Source organism: Cetorhinus maximus, chromosome 14, assembly GCF_964194155.1.
Source record: "Cetorhinus maximus chromosome 14, sCetMax3.hap1.1, whole genome shotgun sequence".
Lineage (NCBI taxonomy): Eukaryota > Metazoa > Chordata > Chondrichthyes > Lamniformes > Cetorhinidae > Cetorhinus > Cetorhinus maximus.
The window spans coordinates 24,529,921-24,544,335 of record NC_135892.1 but is presented as its reverse complement, the minus strand read 5'-3'; the positions used below and the strand labels follow the sequence as shown (position 1 = coordinate 24,544,335).

Genomic DNA, 14,415 nt, shown 5'->3' with positions numbered 1-14,415 from the left:
CCCCTAATGTTTCGGAGTTCCACATGTGACAAGACATGCCTGGGTTTTAGCTTTTAAATGCAGCTTTTGTGCAAAAGTACAAGCATGTACTGTAGCACTCATGCCTCTCAGTTGCAGTATTGTAGTTTCAAGACAAGTTGCAAGGTTGCAGTGGAAAAATGCAGTTGACGCACAAGTGATTTACTGAGGGTGAGCTGCGCTGTCAGAAGTGTTATGATGTGCATTCTACGTGAATCCGAGGCCACGTCTCCCTCCTCTTGGGACGGTAATAGATCCCATGGCGCTATTCCAATGAATAGCAGGGGCTCCTCCCTGGTGTCGTGGACAATATTTAGCTGTCGGTCAGCATCAAAAAAGACACACACTATCTCCTGATTACCGCATTGCTGTCTGGCGTTTGCAAGTTACCTGCGCGTTGTCGACATTAGAGCAGTGAACACATTTCAAACCTACTTCATTGGCTGAAAAGTGTTATCAGATGCGTGGCAATGATCAAAAGCGCTCTATAAATGTGTCGCTGTTTATACATATTGAGCCTTGACGAGAGTGCACAAAAAATCAATTTCCCCAAAGTGCAATGTTGAAAATGAATTTGCATATCGTGCAAGATTTGCAGCTGGCATGAGCGATGCTTGTTGCAGTCAATATTCTGGCATTGTAAAGAAAGATTTCCATGATTTTAGTCCCTTGAAATTGGTGTCTTTTCATATTCTCAGTCTTTAGGAGAACTGTTGGTTTGTCAACATGGCTTCAGGACAGGGCTCTCGCTTCTCACCAAGGATACTGTACCTGCTGCGTCATAAGCTCCAAATTCTCTTCAATTCGTATAAATCTTTCGCCTTTTACTAAAGATTTCCGTGGAGAGAATGGACTTAGGGTTTTAAAGCAATTTTTGAATACCTGACCTCAGTCAGGTTTTCTTGTCCAATGTGAAAAAACAGATGCCATCCAAGTTTTTTTTTCTGCCTGAGTACATTTTCTGCTTAGCGGCAGTGCTCCAGCGTATTACAATGCACAGCATTATTTCAGCAGCCTTTCCAAAAAAGACAGAACGAATCTCCGCATTTTCCCAATGCAGATGCTGTCACGACACTAGGTCTTTTCACTCTTGATGCTTTCTTCCTTCTGTGTTTCGCATTACCCTGATAGCTGAGCCCTCGCTTCCTCTTCTCAGGTCTGTCTCCGCGTGCCCTGATAGTCCTGCAAGCAAGCTACTCATATTGAAAACAATACCCATAGATTGCGTCAGCTACCGGATTGATCAATTGCCTCCACAGGCACCTTCTCCTCTTCAAAGCACCAGTATAGTTCGACTCCTTGCTTTAGTTTGTAACAACAAACAGTTGTATTGCACACTACTGAACAAGCAAGGAAATAACAGAAGTTTAAGACGTACTTTTTCAATGTTCATGCATAACTTTCCTAAATCCGTGTTTAAGAGAAAGCAGTAAATGGTCTGCAAAGATAAAAGTAAAATACTACGGATGCTGGAAACCTGAAACAAAAACAAAAATAGCTGGAAAAATTCAGCAGGTCTGACAACATCTGTGGAGAGGAAGACAGAGTTCACATTTCGAGTCCGTATGACTCTTCATCAGAACCCCATCAGAAGTGCTCTGCGAAGCTGCGCAAAACTGAGCGTAATCCACCGCCAGATTTTACCGATCTGTCTGGCTTTTCAACAGCTATGGGTGCTCTCTTCTTGAATGTCACGCTTCGTGGCACCCAGTCGCATTATTTTTGAAGGCTCCCAAGCGAAAGTCATTGATTGAAAGGCTTTTGTTTGCAATGTACAAATTGTCCAATCAATTCATAGTTAGCTTCTGATCAGACACATCAAGATAAATAGAGACTTGCGTTTATTTATCACTTCTCATGGCCTCAGAACGTCCCAAATGTTGTCACAGCTAATCAAGTATTTGTGACGTCACTCGCTTCTCACCAAGGATACTGTACCTGCTGCCTCATAAGCTCCAAATTCTCTTCAATTCGTATAAATCTTTCGCCTTTTACTAAATATTTCCGTGGAGAGAATGGATTGAGAGTTTTGAAGCAATTTTTGAATACCTGACCTCAGTCAGGTTTTCTTGTCCAATGTGAAAAAACAGATGCCATTCAAGTTTTTTTTTTCTGTCTGAGTACTTTTTATGCTCACCAGCAGTGCTCCAGCATATTACAATGCACAGCATTATTTCAGCAGCCTTTCCAAAAATGACAGCACGAATCTATGCACTTTCCCAATGCAGATGCTGTCACGACACTAGGTCTTTTCACTCTTGATGCTTTCTTCCTTCTGTGTTTCGCATTACCCTGATAGCTGAGCCCTCGCTGCCTCTTCTCAAGTCTGTCTCCGCGTGCCCCGATAGTCCTGCAAGCAAGCTACTCATATTGAAAACAATACCCATAGATTGCGTCAGATACCGGATTGATCAATTGCCTCCACAGGCACCTTCTCCTCTTCAAAGCACCAGTATAGTTCGACTCCTTGCTTTAGTTTGTAACAACAAACAAATGTATTGCACACTACTGAACAAGCAAGGAAATAACAGAAGTATCAGACTTACCTTTTCAACGTTCATGCATAACTTTCCTAACTCCGTGTTTAAGGGAAACCAGTAAATGGTCTGCAAAGATAAAAGCAAAATACTACGGATTCTCGAAACCTGAAACAAAAACAAAAATAGCTGGAAAAACTCAGCAGGTCAGACAGCATGTGTGGAGAGGAAGACAGAGTTCACGTTTCGAGTCCGTATGACTCTTCATCAGAACCCCATCAGAAGTGCTCTGCAAAGCTGCGCTAAACTGAGCGTAATCCACCGTCAGATTTTACCGATCTGTCTGGCTTTTCTTCAACAGCTATGGCTGCTCTCTTCTTGAATGTCACGCTTCGTGGCACCCAGTCGCATTATTTTTGAAGGCTCCCAAGCGAAAGTCATTGATTGAAAGGCTTTTGTTTGCAATGTACTAATTGTCCAATCAATTCATAATTAGCTTCTGATCAGACACATCAAGATAAAGAGAGACTTGCGTTTATTTATCACTTCTCATGGCCTCTGGACGTCCCTAATGTCGTCACAGCTAATCAAGTATTTGTGACGTCTAGTCACTGTTGTGATGTAGGAAATGCGGCAAATAACGTGCGCACAACAAACAGCAATGTGGTAATCACCAGGTAAAATGTTGTCATGACGTGGATTCAAGACAAAACCTTGCTCAGGCTACTGGGGAAGAACATGCTGCTCATATCTGAACAAAATAACCAGCGCGGTTTCTTTTCAACTGTATAGCTTCAGTCCACTCTACAAAAAGCAGCCACGGGAAAAGCAGCTTGGAAGTTGAAACTTTGGTCGAGCTACGTGAGGGTGTTATATCTGTCAGTGAAGCTGCTCCTTGAGAACCTTATCATTATGACTGAATAAATCGGACCAATGCCAAGCCTCACTCAGAGATCCATGTCACATTTTGCCCCAAATGTTTCGCAGTTCCACATGTGACAAGACATGCCTGCGTTTTAGCCTTTTAATGCAGCTTTTGTGCAAAAGTACAAGCATGTACTGTAGCACTCATGCCTCTCAGTTGCAGTATTGCAGTTTCAAGACAAGTTGCAAGGTTGCAGTGGAAAAATGCAGTTGACGCACAAGTGATTTACTGAGGGTGCGCAGCGCTGTCAGAAGTGCTATGTTGTGCATTCTACGTGAATCCGAGGCCACATCTCCCTCCTTTTGGGACGGTAATAGATCCCATGGCGCTATTCCAATGAATAGCAGGCGGCTCCTCCCTGGTGTCGTGGACAATATTTAGCTCTCGGTCAGCATCAATAAAGACACACACACTATCTCCTCATTCCCGCATTGCTGTCTGGCGTTTGCAAGTTACCTGCGGGTTGGCGACATTAGAGCAGTGAACACACTTCAAACCTACTTCATTGGCTGGAAAGTGTTTTCAGATGCGTGGCAATGATCAAATACGCTCTATAAATGTGTCGCTGTTTTAACATATTGAGCCTTGACGACAGTGCACAAAAAATCAATTTCCCCAAAGTGCAATGTTGAAAATGAATTTGCATACCGTGCAAGATTTTGCAGCTGGCATGAGCGATGCTTGTTGCAGTCAATATTCTGGCATTGTAAAGAAAGATTTCCATGATTTTAGTCCCTTGAAATTGGTGTCTTTTCATATTCTGAGTTTTCGCAGAATTGTTGGTTTATTACCATGGCTTTAGGAGAGGGCTGTCCCTTCTCACTCATACTGTTGTACCCACTGGTTTATGGGCTCCAAATTCTCTTCAGGTTGTATATTTTTTTAAATATTCATTGACGGGATGTGGGCTTCGCTGGCTGGGCCAGCATTTATTGCCCATTCGTACTTGCCCTTGAGAAGGTCGTGGTGAGCTGCCTTCTTGACCCCTGCAGTCCATGTGGTGTGTGTACACCCACAGTGCTGTTAGGAAGGGACTTCCAGGAATTTGACCCAGTATCAGTGAAAGAACAGCGTTATATTTCCAAGTCAGGATGGTGAGTGACCTGGAGGGGAACTTCCAGGTGGTGGTGTTCCCACCTATCTGCTGTCCTTGTCCTTCTCAGTGGTAGTGGTCATAGGTTTGCAAGCTGCTGTCTAAGGAGCCTTGGTGAATTCCTGCAGTGCATCTTGTGGATGGCACACACTGCTGCTTCTGTGCATCGGTAGTGGAGGGAGTGAATGTTTGTGGATGTGATGCCAATCAAGCGGACTGCTTTGTCCTGGATGGTGTCCAGCTTCTTGGCTAGTCCAGTTCAGTTTCTGGTCAAGGGTAATGCCCAGGTTGTTGGTAGTGGGGTATTCAGTGATGGTAATGCCTTTAACATCAAGGGATGATGGTTGTATTCCCTCTTGTTGGAGATGGTCATTGCCTGACACTTGTGTGGCGCTAATGTTACTTGCCACTTGTCGGTCCAAGTCTGGATATTGTCCAGGTCTCACTGCATTTGGACATGGACTGCTTCAGTATCTGAGGAGTCGTGAATGGTGCTGAGCATTGTGCATTCATCAGCGAACATCCCTACTTCTGACCTTATGATGGAAGGAAAGTCATTGATGAAGCAACTGAAGATGGTTGGGCCGAGGACACTATCCTAAGGAACTCCTGCAGTGATGTCCTGGAGCTGAGATGACTGACCTCCAACAACCACAACCATCTTCCTTTGTGCTAGGTATGACTCCAACCAGTGGAGAGTTTTCCCCCTGATTCCCATTGACTCCAGTTTTTCTAGGGCTCCTCGGTGCCACACTCGGTCAAATGCTGCCTTGATGTCAAGGGCAGTCACTTTCACCTCACCATGGTAGTTCAGCTCTTTTGTCCATGTTTGAACCAAGGCTGTAATGAGGTCAGGAACTAAGTGGCCCTGGCGGAACCCAAACTGGACATCAGTGTGTATGTTATTGCTAAGCAAGTGCCACTTGATAACACTGTTGATGACACTTTCCATTACTTTACTGATGATCGAGAGTAGACTGATGGGGCAGTAATTGGCCGGGTTGGATTTGTCCTGCTTTTTGTGCACAGGACATACCTGGTCAATTTTCCACATAGCCAGGTAGATGCCAGTGTTGGAGCTGTACTGGAACAGCTTCGCTAGGGGTGCGGCAAGTTCTGGAGCATAAGTCTCCAGTACTATTGCCAGAATGGTGTCAGGGCCCATGGCCTTTGCAGTATCCAGTGCCTTCAGCCATTTCTTGATACCACGTGGTGTGAATCAAATTGGCTGAAGGCTGGCATCTGTGATGCTGGGGACCTCTGGAGGAGGCCGAGATGGATCATCCACTTGGCACTTCTGGCTGAAGATTGTTGCGAGTGCTTTAGCTTTATCTTTTGCACTTCTATGCTGGAATCCTCCATCATCGAGGATGGAAATATTTGTGGAGCTACCTCCTCCAGTGAGTTGGTTAATTGTCCACCACCATTCACGACTGGATGTGGCAGGACTGCAGAGCTTAGATCTGATCCGTTGGTTGCGGGATCACTTAACTCTGTTTATCGCTTGCTGCATATGCTGCTTGGTATGCAAGTAGTCCTGTTTTATAGCTTCACTAGGTTGACAACTCATTTTTAGGTATGCCTGGTGCTGCTACTAGCATGCCCTCCTGTACTCTTCATTGAAACAGGGTTGGTCCCCTGGCTTGATGGTAACGGTAGAGTGGGGGATATGTCGGGTCATGAGGTTACAGATTGTGTTCGAGTACATCTGCTGCTACTGATGGCCCACAGTGCCTCATGAATGCTAGGCTTGAGTTGCTAGGTCTGTTCGAAAGCCATTCCATTTAGCACGGTGGTAGTGCCACACAACATGATGGAGGGCATCCTCAATGTGAAGGCAGGACTTCGTCTCCACAATAACTGTGCAGTGGTCACTTCTACCAATACTGTCATGGACAGATGCATCTGCGGTAGGGAGGTTGGTAAGGATGAGGTCAAGTATGTTTTTCCCTCTTGTTGGGTCCCTCACCATCTGCCGCAGACCCAGTCTAGCAGCTATGTCGTTTAGGACTTGCCAGCTCGGTCAGTAATGGTGCTACTGAGCCACACTTGGCGATGGACATTGAAGCCCCCCACCCAGTGAACATTCTGTGCACTTGCCACCCTCAGCACTTCCTCTAAGTGATGTTCAACATGGAAGAGCACAGATTCATCGGCTGAGGGAGTGCGGTACGTGGTGATCAGCAGGAGGTTTCCTTGTCCGTATTTGACCTGACCTGTTGCCATAAGACATCATGGAGACATCGGAGTCGATGTTGAGGACTCCCAGGGCAACTCCCTTCCGACTGTATACCACTGTGCCGCCGCTTCTGGCAATCATGAAAAGCGCCCTATAAATATGTCGCTGTTTTAACAGATTGATCCTTGACGAGTGTGCAGAAAAAATAAGTTTCCCCAAAATGCAATGTTGGAAATGAATTTGCATGTCGTGCAAGATTTGCAGCTGAAATGAACGTTGCTTGTTGCAGTCAATATTCTGGCATTGTACACCCATTGACCATGCCTTCTTCATTAAGAGAATCCTTTTGGAGCCCTGTGGATTTGAAGCTGCGTAGATATACTGCCTGCAAGCCCCAGGGCTGGGTACTTTGATGTGACTTTCAAGTATGTTGCTGCCTGCATCAAGTTCCTGAAGGCATTCGAGGAGAAGAGAGAGAAGCTACAGATGAGTATCATCACGATGCAGCCACTCTTTGCTCTGCCATCGCAATGGGACCATGTGGTGACTGTGCATCTCTACAACCCCTATGTCCCAGTCGCTGACGTGCTCACCTTTCTCGTCAGGTACGTCAACAAGGTTGGGAACTGCACCGAAGTCAAAGACACCTTCAGAATTTGGACCAGCAAACACCAGGTCAAGGTCACACTCAAGATGGATGGTAAGTGAGCAATCCTCCACCCTCCTTCCAGCTTCGCTACCGGGGGAAACCATGACTACCTTGTCAATGCTGGGCAGCCCAAACTTTGTCACTCATGTGGCAAATCTGATCATGTGGCAGCCAACTGCAGTGCCGTCCTCTGCAAATTACAAGCAGGAAGGGCACCAGGCAAAGGACTGCAAACAGACTAAGTGCTGCAACCTGTGTGAAGAGGCAGGCCACCTCTACAAGGCCTACCCCAAATGCTGCCTCACATATGCACAGGCGGCAAAAACCAATGAGGGGGAAGCAGATGAAATGGTCAGTGTCACTACCACCAAGGACAATTGCAAAACTCCACCCACCAAGGCCTCCAGTGAGAACAATGGAACAAAGGAGAACACAGAGAGAGACAAGATGAAGGGAAACATTGAGGCAGTAGAGGGCCAAACAACTGCACTGCCCCCTGAACCTCCCACTCCTCAGCAGAGCGAATCAATGGAGGAGGAACCAGCAGACAATCAACTAGGGGAGTGGCAGCTGGTGAAGAGGACCAGAAAGAAGAAGTGTTTGAGAAGAGACCAAGCCATCTCGCAGATGAGTGGCAAGAGGCGTCTCCCATCCGACACCAATGACAGGGGCTGCTGCTCTTTGGACAAAGATAGTCAAGGGCAGCACTAACAGAAGAAGTGGCAAAGCTCCAGGGAGCTGGAGCAGGAGACACCAGAGCTCCAGAACATTGGAGACAATGAAAAGACCAGCACACACCAACTTCGTGCTCAACTTGAAGAGGCCAGCACACACCATCCACACGACGCTGGGAGCAATGCAGCGCACAGCGCACCCCAGCTCCGGGAAGCCAGGAGCAGCAACTCCCCGGTGGGGGATTGGATCGGAGAGGCTTCTCAAACTGAGAGCAATTCAAACCTCGCTCCTTGTACAAACCTCCCAGTGCCACCTGAGCGGAACATGTCCAATGGGACAGTTCAGGATGTTTTCCTCAGTCCATCCAAAGTGAGACAATTTGCGAATCTGTAGGAGTAGACCAAGGCCTGGCACTCTCAAAGACAACAGGTTTGGTAAACGAAAAAATGCTTTAAAAATGGGGGTAAAGATTGTATCCATTGATGTGCGGAGCATTAAATCTACTACGTGATGTGTTGCGACTTTAGATTACCTTGCCAAGGTCAAAGCTGACCTGCTGTTTCTGCAGGAATGTGCAATACCGCACCTCAACACCTCCAGGCCCATGGGCCATCAATCTGGTCTAGAGGAAATGACTCACATTCCTGCATCTCTGAGGTTAAGGAGGTGGTGGGCAGGCGCCTCCTCGTAGCAGATGTATTATACAAGAATGCTCCGCTCCGGTTAATTAACGTGTGTACCCGAGCTCAAAACAGCAAGCGGCTGGTAGTCCTTCAGCAGCTCCTACTGCTGCTAGCGACCTCCAGGCCGGTCATTCTGGGCAGTGACTTCAGCTGCATCATCGATGCAGCTGGACAATCCGGCAGGGCTGACAGCAGTCCAGACTTCTGATGGAAACAGTAAAGGATGCCAAGCTGCACGACATCTTCAGCAACCCTGCAGTTGGAGCGCAGATTAAATACACCAGTTCACGGCCAGACGGATCCAGCCATTCCAGGATAGACATTCGAAAATTGAGGTGTTTTCATTGTAATAAAGTGGGGCACACAAAGTCAGTGTGTTGAAAATTACTGAGAAAATATGTCGGAATTATTGGGGTGCAGAAAAGTTCTGGAAGTAAAAGTACTGTGGCTTCTGAGGTTCAGGCACAGGAAAATCCAGTGGTTTGTGTACAAGTAAAACAGGAAGAATCAGTGATAGGTAAAGAAGTTGGAATGTGTTCACAGTTTACCCAAGAGAATTCGGAGGAGCAGGTTGCAGAAATGTTTAAAGATTTTGTGTATGAAGGGAAAGGCTTTCCATGTGTGCAGGGTGGTAAAGATGTTAAAATTTTAAGAGACACAGGGGCTAGTCAATCCTTAATGTTGTGAGATAGTGATTTTTGTTGTTCAGAGGAAGTGTAGCAGGAGCAGTTGATAATAAGTAGGGCTCATGGAGATGCTAAACATTGTGGAAGGTAAATTTAAGGAGCAAATGGAATACAGGTGAAGTTATTGTTGGAGTAGTGGAAAAATTGCCCATTGCAGGGGTTCAATTTATTCTCGGTAATGATATAGCTGGGTCACAGATTTGGGTGATGCCTGTGGTAGTTTAACAGCCTGCAGAAGTACTTTCAACAGAAGTGTTACAGAAGGAACATCTTGGATTGTTTCCAGATTGTGTGATAACAAGATCTCAGGCTCACAGGTTGAAACAAGAAAAACAAGAAGGGCAGTCAGTTCAAAGGCAAGAAGAAGGTATCAAAATCTAATTAGCTGGCACGGTGTTTGATAACATTGTTCAGGAAGAAAGCCTGGGAGAAAAGGCAGATGAAGTGTTTAACTCAAGTGGAGTTACAGAAAAATGATTTGCAATTAAAACAGTTATATATCAGAAAGCTTACTCAGAAACAGAAGCAAAATGTATTCCAGTATGTTGTTACCTTAAGAGTGATATTTTAATGAGAAAATGGAGGCCGGATCATGTTTCAGCAAATGAAATATAGCGTGAGGGGCATCAGATTGTTATCCCATTAGGGTATAGAAATGAGATGCTGAGAATTGCTCCAATGCGGGGACATTTAGGAATTAGGAAAACACAGGAAAAGATATAGAGGGTTGCATAGGGATGTAGTCAAATTCTGTAGAGCATGTCACACATGTCAGGTAACAGGGAAACCACAAGCAGTGATTAAACTGATGCCTTTAATCCCAATACCAGCATTTGAAGAACCTTTTACCAGGGTCATGATTGATTGTGTAGGACCCCTCCCTAAGACTAAAAGTGGAAACCAGTACTTGCTGACAATAATGGATGTGTCTACCGGGTTTCCTGAAGTGATACCTTTAAGAAATCTGACAAATAAGAAGATTGTGGAGGAATTAACTAATTTTTTTACAAGATACAGTTTACTTAAAGAAATACAATCAGATCAGGGTTCAAAATTTATGTCACAGCTTTATAAGGAAGTAATTTACAATTTAGAGATAAAACAGTTTAAGTCAACAGCTTATCATCCGGAGTCACAAGGGGCTTTGGAAAGATGGCATCACAAAAAACTATGATGAGAGCATACTGTCAGGATGATCCACAGGATTGGATTGAGGAATTCCATTCTTGTTATTTGCTTTTAGAGACGGTCCTAATGCATCGACTGCTTTTAGCCCTTTTAAACTGGTTTATGGTCATGAGGTAAGGGGGCCACTGAACTTGATTCATGACAAATTGGTGGGTCAAAATTCAGAAACCGTTCTCCTGGATTATGTATCAAATTTCAGGGAAAGATTGAACAGAGCATGTGAGTTGGCTAGGGAACACTTAAAGACATCACAGCAGATGATGAAAGTGAAGGCAGATAAGAAAGCTAAAGCTCACAGTATTGTTTCTGGAGAGAAAGTACTAGTTTTGTTACCAGGACTAGGTGATTCATTAAATGGAAGGTTTAGTGGACCTTACAGGATTGAAAAGAAATTGAGTGAAGTAAATTATTTAATAAATACTCCAGATAGAAGAAAGAAGCAGAGGGTGTGTCATGTAAATATGCTTAAAAAGTACTTCGACAGGGTAAAGGAACAAAAATGGGTATTTGTGATGGTGGATGATGAGAAAGAGGTAGAAGTTCAGGACTCTGAAGTTGATTTTCCTCTAATCAAATTGGATAATGAGGGGGTACTTTAAAATTTAACTGAAATATTGAGTTACCTTCCAAACAAGTGTCAAAGTGATTTGGAAAAGCTATTGCAGTCACATAAACCTATTTGTGGGAATAAGTTGGGAAAGACAGATTTAGCTATACATGATGTGTCTGTACAAGTTTCATCTTGAGTAAGGCAACATCCTTATATATTAAATCCGGCAAAGCTATCACAGGTACAAAAATAAATTGATTTCATGCTTTAAAATGATATCATCGAGTCTAGTTGCAGTAATTGGAGTTCACCTGTTGTGCTGGTACCGAAACCAGATGGAACACAAAGACTGTGTGTGGACAATCAAAAGGTGAATGTGGTGACAAAAGCGGATTCCTATCCTATACCACGATTGGAAGATTGCATTGAGAATGTGGGACAATCTAAATTTATCACAAAGATTGACTTGCTAAAAGGATATTGGCAGGTAATGTTGTCAGAGAGAGCAAAGGAGATATCAGCTTTTGTAACACCAACTGGACTATATCAGTTTAAAATCATGCCATTTGGTATGAAGAATGCACCTGCGACATTTCAAAGACTGACAAAGTAATTGCAAGTCTAAGCAATTGTGCTGTTGATATTGATGATCTAATCATTTTCAGTCAGATGTTGGAGGAGCATTTACAGCATCTGGGGAAGAATTATTTACTTGACTACAAGAAGTTAATTTGGTGATGAACATGGCTAAAAGTGAATTTGCAAAATCACAACTTACGTATCTGGGCCATACCATTGTACATGGTAAGGTCACTCTGAGAGATGCGAAAGCCAAGGCAGATGGAGCGCAGCATAGTTACACCCAGTCACGGCCAGCTGGGTCCATCCATTCCAGGATCGACTTCCTGTTTGTGTCCCGTGTGTTCACAGTCAGATCCACCGACGTCAAGCTGGTGTTCTTCTCTGACCACTGCTTCCTACTGGCTGACTGTCACTTACAGGAAGACCAGAGGGTTGGCAGGGGGACATGGAAGCTGAATGTGCAATTGCTGACCCCAGGGAACATTAAGGAACTCAAGAGGGATTACAAAGGTTGGAGAACTGTGAAACACCTCTTTGAGTCCCTGATACACTGATGGGAAGTGATTAAGGAGAACATCAAGAGGTTTTTCATCCTCAAAGGTGTTCAGAAGGCTAGAAAGGAACACAGGGAAATGTCCTGACTCCAGAAAAACATGCAGAACCTGCTCCAGCTGCAGTCAATACGGGTCAATGTCAAGGAGGACCTCCAAGAGGTGAAGAGCCAGCAAGCCTTGCTCTTTGCTTTGGAGGCCTCCAAGGTCATCTCCCAGTCCAGAATGCACTCCGTGGAGCAGGATGAAATGTGTTCATGCTTCTTCTTCCAAAAGTACACAGAGAGAGCTCTGTGATCAGCAGAATGAAGGAAGAAGATGGCCCAGTAAAGTCATCGCAGTCCAAAATTTTGTGGATCAGTAAATCCTTTTATGCTAGATTGTATGACATGAAGCCCGCAGACAGCATGGCCTCCCAGTCCTTCCTGTCCTTTATCATGGAGGTCTTAGACAACAGTACACGGGAGAGCCTGGACAAACCGTTAACTCCTGATGAACTGACTAAGGTCCTTGAGTCCTTTGAGAAGAGTAAAACTCCCAGAAGCAACGACTTACCGGCTGAGTTGTGTTTATGTTTGGCTCTGTGGGACCGGATCGGCCCAGACCTGCTAGAAGCATACTAGAGTATGGTCCTGCATGTCAGAATCCATGAGGAAGGGTTTCACCACCTTCATCTGCAAGCGGAAGGGGGAAAGGGAGGAAATGAGAATTTAGCGACCCATCTCACTGTTGAATGTGGACTATAAGATTCTGTCCAAGGTCATCGCCAAGCACCTCAAGTCTGCTCTGGAGTTGGTGATCCGCCCTGACCGGACCTGCGCTGTGCCCGGCAGAAAGATCTCTGACAGCCTCGCGCTACTCAGGGATATGATTGCTTATGTACGGGACAAGGGTGTGGACACCTGCCTCATCAGCCTGGATCAGGAAAAGGCCTTTGACAGAGTATCACACACCTACATGGTGGATGTGCCCTCAAAATGGGGTTTGGGGAGGGAATTCGCAACTGGATCCAACTGCTATACACAAATATCTGTAGCGCAGTTTCAATCAATGGGTGGGAACCAGAAAGCTTTCCAATTAAATCTGGAGTCAAGCAGGGTTGCTCTCTCTCCCATATTCTGTTTGTGCGTTGCATAGAACCCTTGGCTGAGTTCATCAGGAAGGATCTGGGCATAAAAGGAGTGAGGATCCCAGTGGAGCACTCAGGTCAGAGCCTCCCTGTACATGAACGATGTCACCATCTTCAGCTTGGATCCGCTGTTGGTGCGCAGACTGATCTGCAAACAGTTCGAACTGGCCTTGGAAGCCAAGATAAATTGGGAACTGGGCTGACCGATCCTTGTCCCCTTCACCGTCAGGTCAGACTGTCTGAAGGTGCTGAAGATATGGTTTGGAGGGAGTGGGGGCATGCGTTAGAAACTGGAAGGAGCGAGTAGCAATGGTGTAAAGAAACTGGGCATGTGGGAGCGACGCTCCCTCTCCATTGTGGGTAAGAACCTGGTCATCAGGTGTGAGGCACTCTCGGTGCTATTGTATGTGGCGCAGGTCTGGCCAATTCCTCACTCCTGCGCTGTGGCAATCACCTGCTCCATCTTCCGCTTTATCTGGAGGTCGATAATGGATCATGTTCGCAGGGATACAACGTACAAACCTCTAGATAAAGGGGGAAAAAACGTGCCCAATATCACCCTTATCCTGATGGCCACCTTTGTGTGTGGCTGCATCAAGCGGTGCGTAGACCCTCAGTACGCAAACACCATGTCTCACTACGTGCTGACGTTCTACCTGGCCCCGGTGTTTCAAAGGGTGGGTATGGTCACACTGCCGCGGAACACTCCAAGTAGTTGGACCATGCCATACCACCTGTCCCTTGTGGAAATATGTATGCAGAGAAACACCTTTGACCACAAGTCCATCAGGCAGTGGTCGGTATGTGATGTCCTAGAGGCCCTGCGGGAGAAGTAGATGGTGGAACCTGTTGGCTGGTTCCCCGAGCAGACTGTCAATGTCACTGGGCAGAATGCCTCATCGCCAGAACTGTCCAACAAACACCACAAGACTTGGCTGGTGGTGAGAAAAGCCCTCCCCATCAGATTCTTCCTACATGCCAGGAGTCTCATCCCCTCCGCACATTGCCCTAAAGGTGGCTGTGGGGGGGA

At 45.6% G+C, this 14,415-nt stretch overlaps 2 non-coding genes across 2 annotated transcripts; both read left to right on the top strand.

Annotated features, from left to right (window-relative positions):
• Positions 1 to 801: 801 nt before the first annotated feature.
• LOC144690246 (U5 spliceosomal RNA) lies at positions 802 to 917 on the top strand. Its single transcript, XR_013578832.1, has one exon. It is a non-coding gene; the product is annotated as a U5 spliceosomal RNA (small nuclear RNA).
• Positions 918 to 1,968: 1,051 nt separating this feature from the next.
• On the top strand, positions 1,969 to 2,084 carry LOC144690250 (U5 spliceosomal RNA). The gene has a single exon (XR_013578835.1). It is a non-coding gene; the product is annotated as a U5 spliceosomal RNA (small nuclear RNA).
• Positions 2,085 to 14,415: the final 12,331 nt, after the last annotated feature.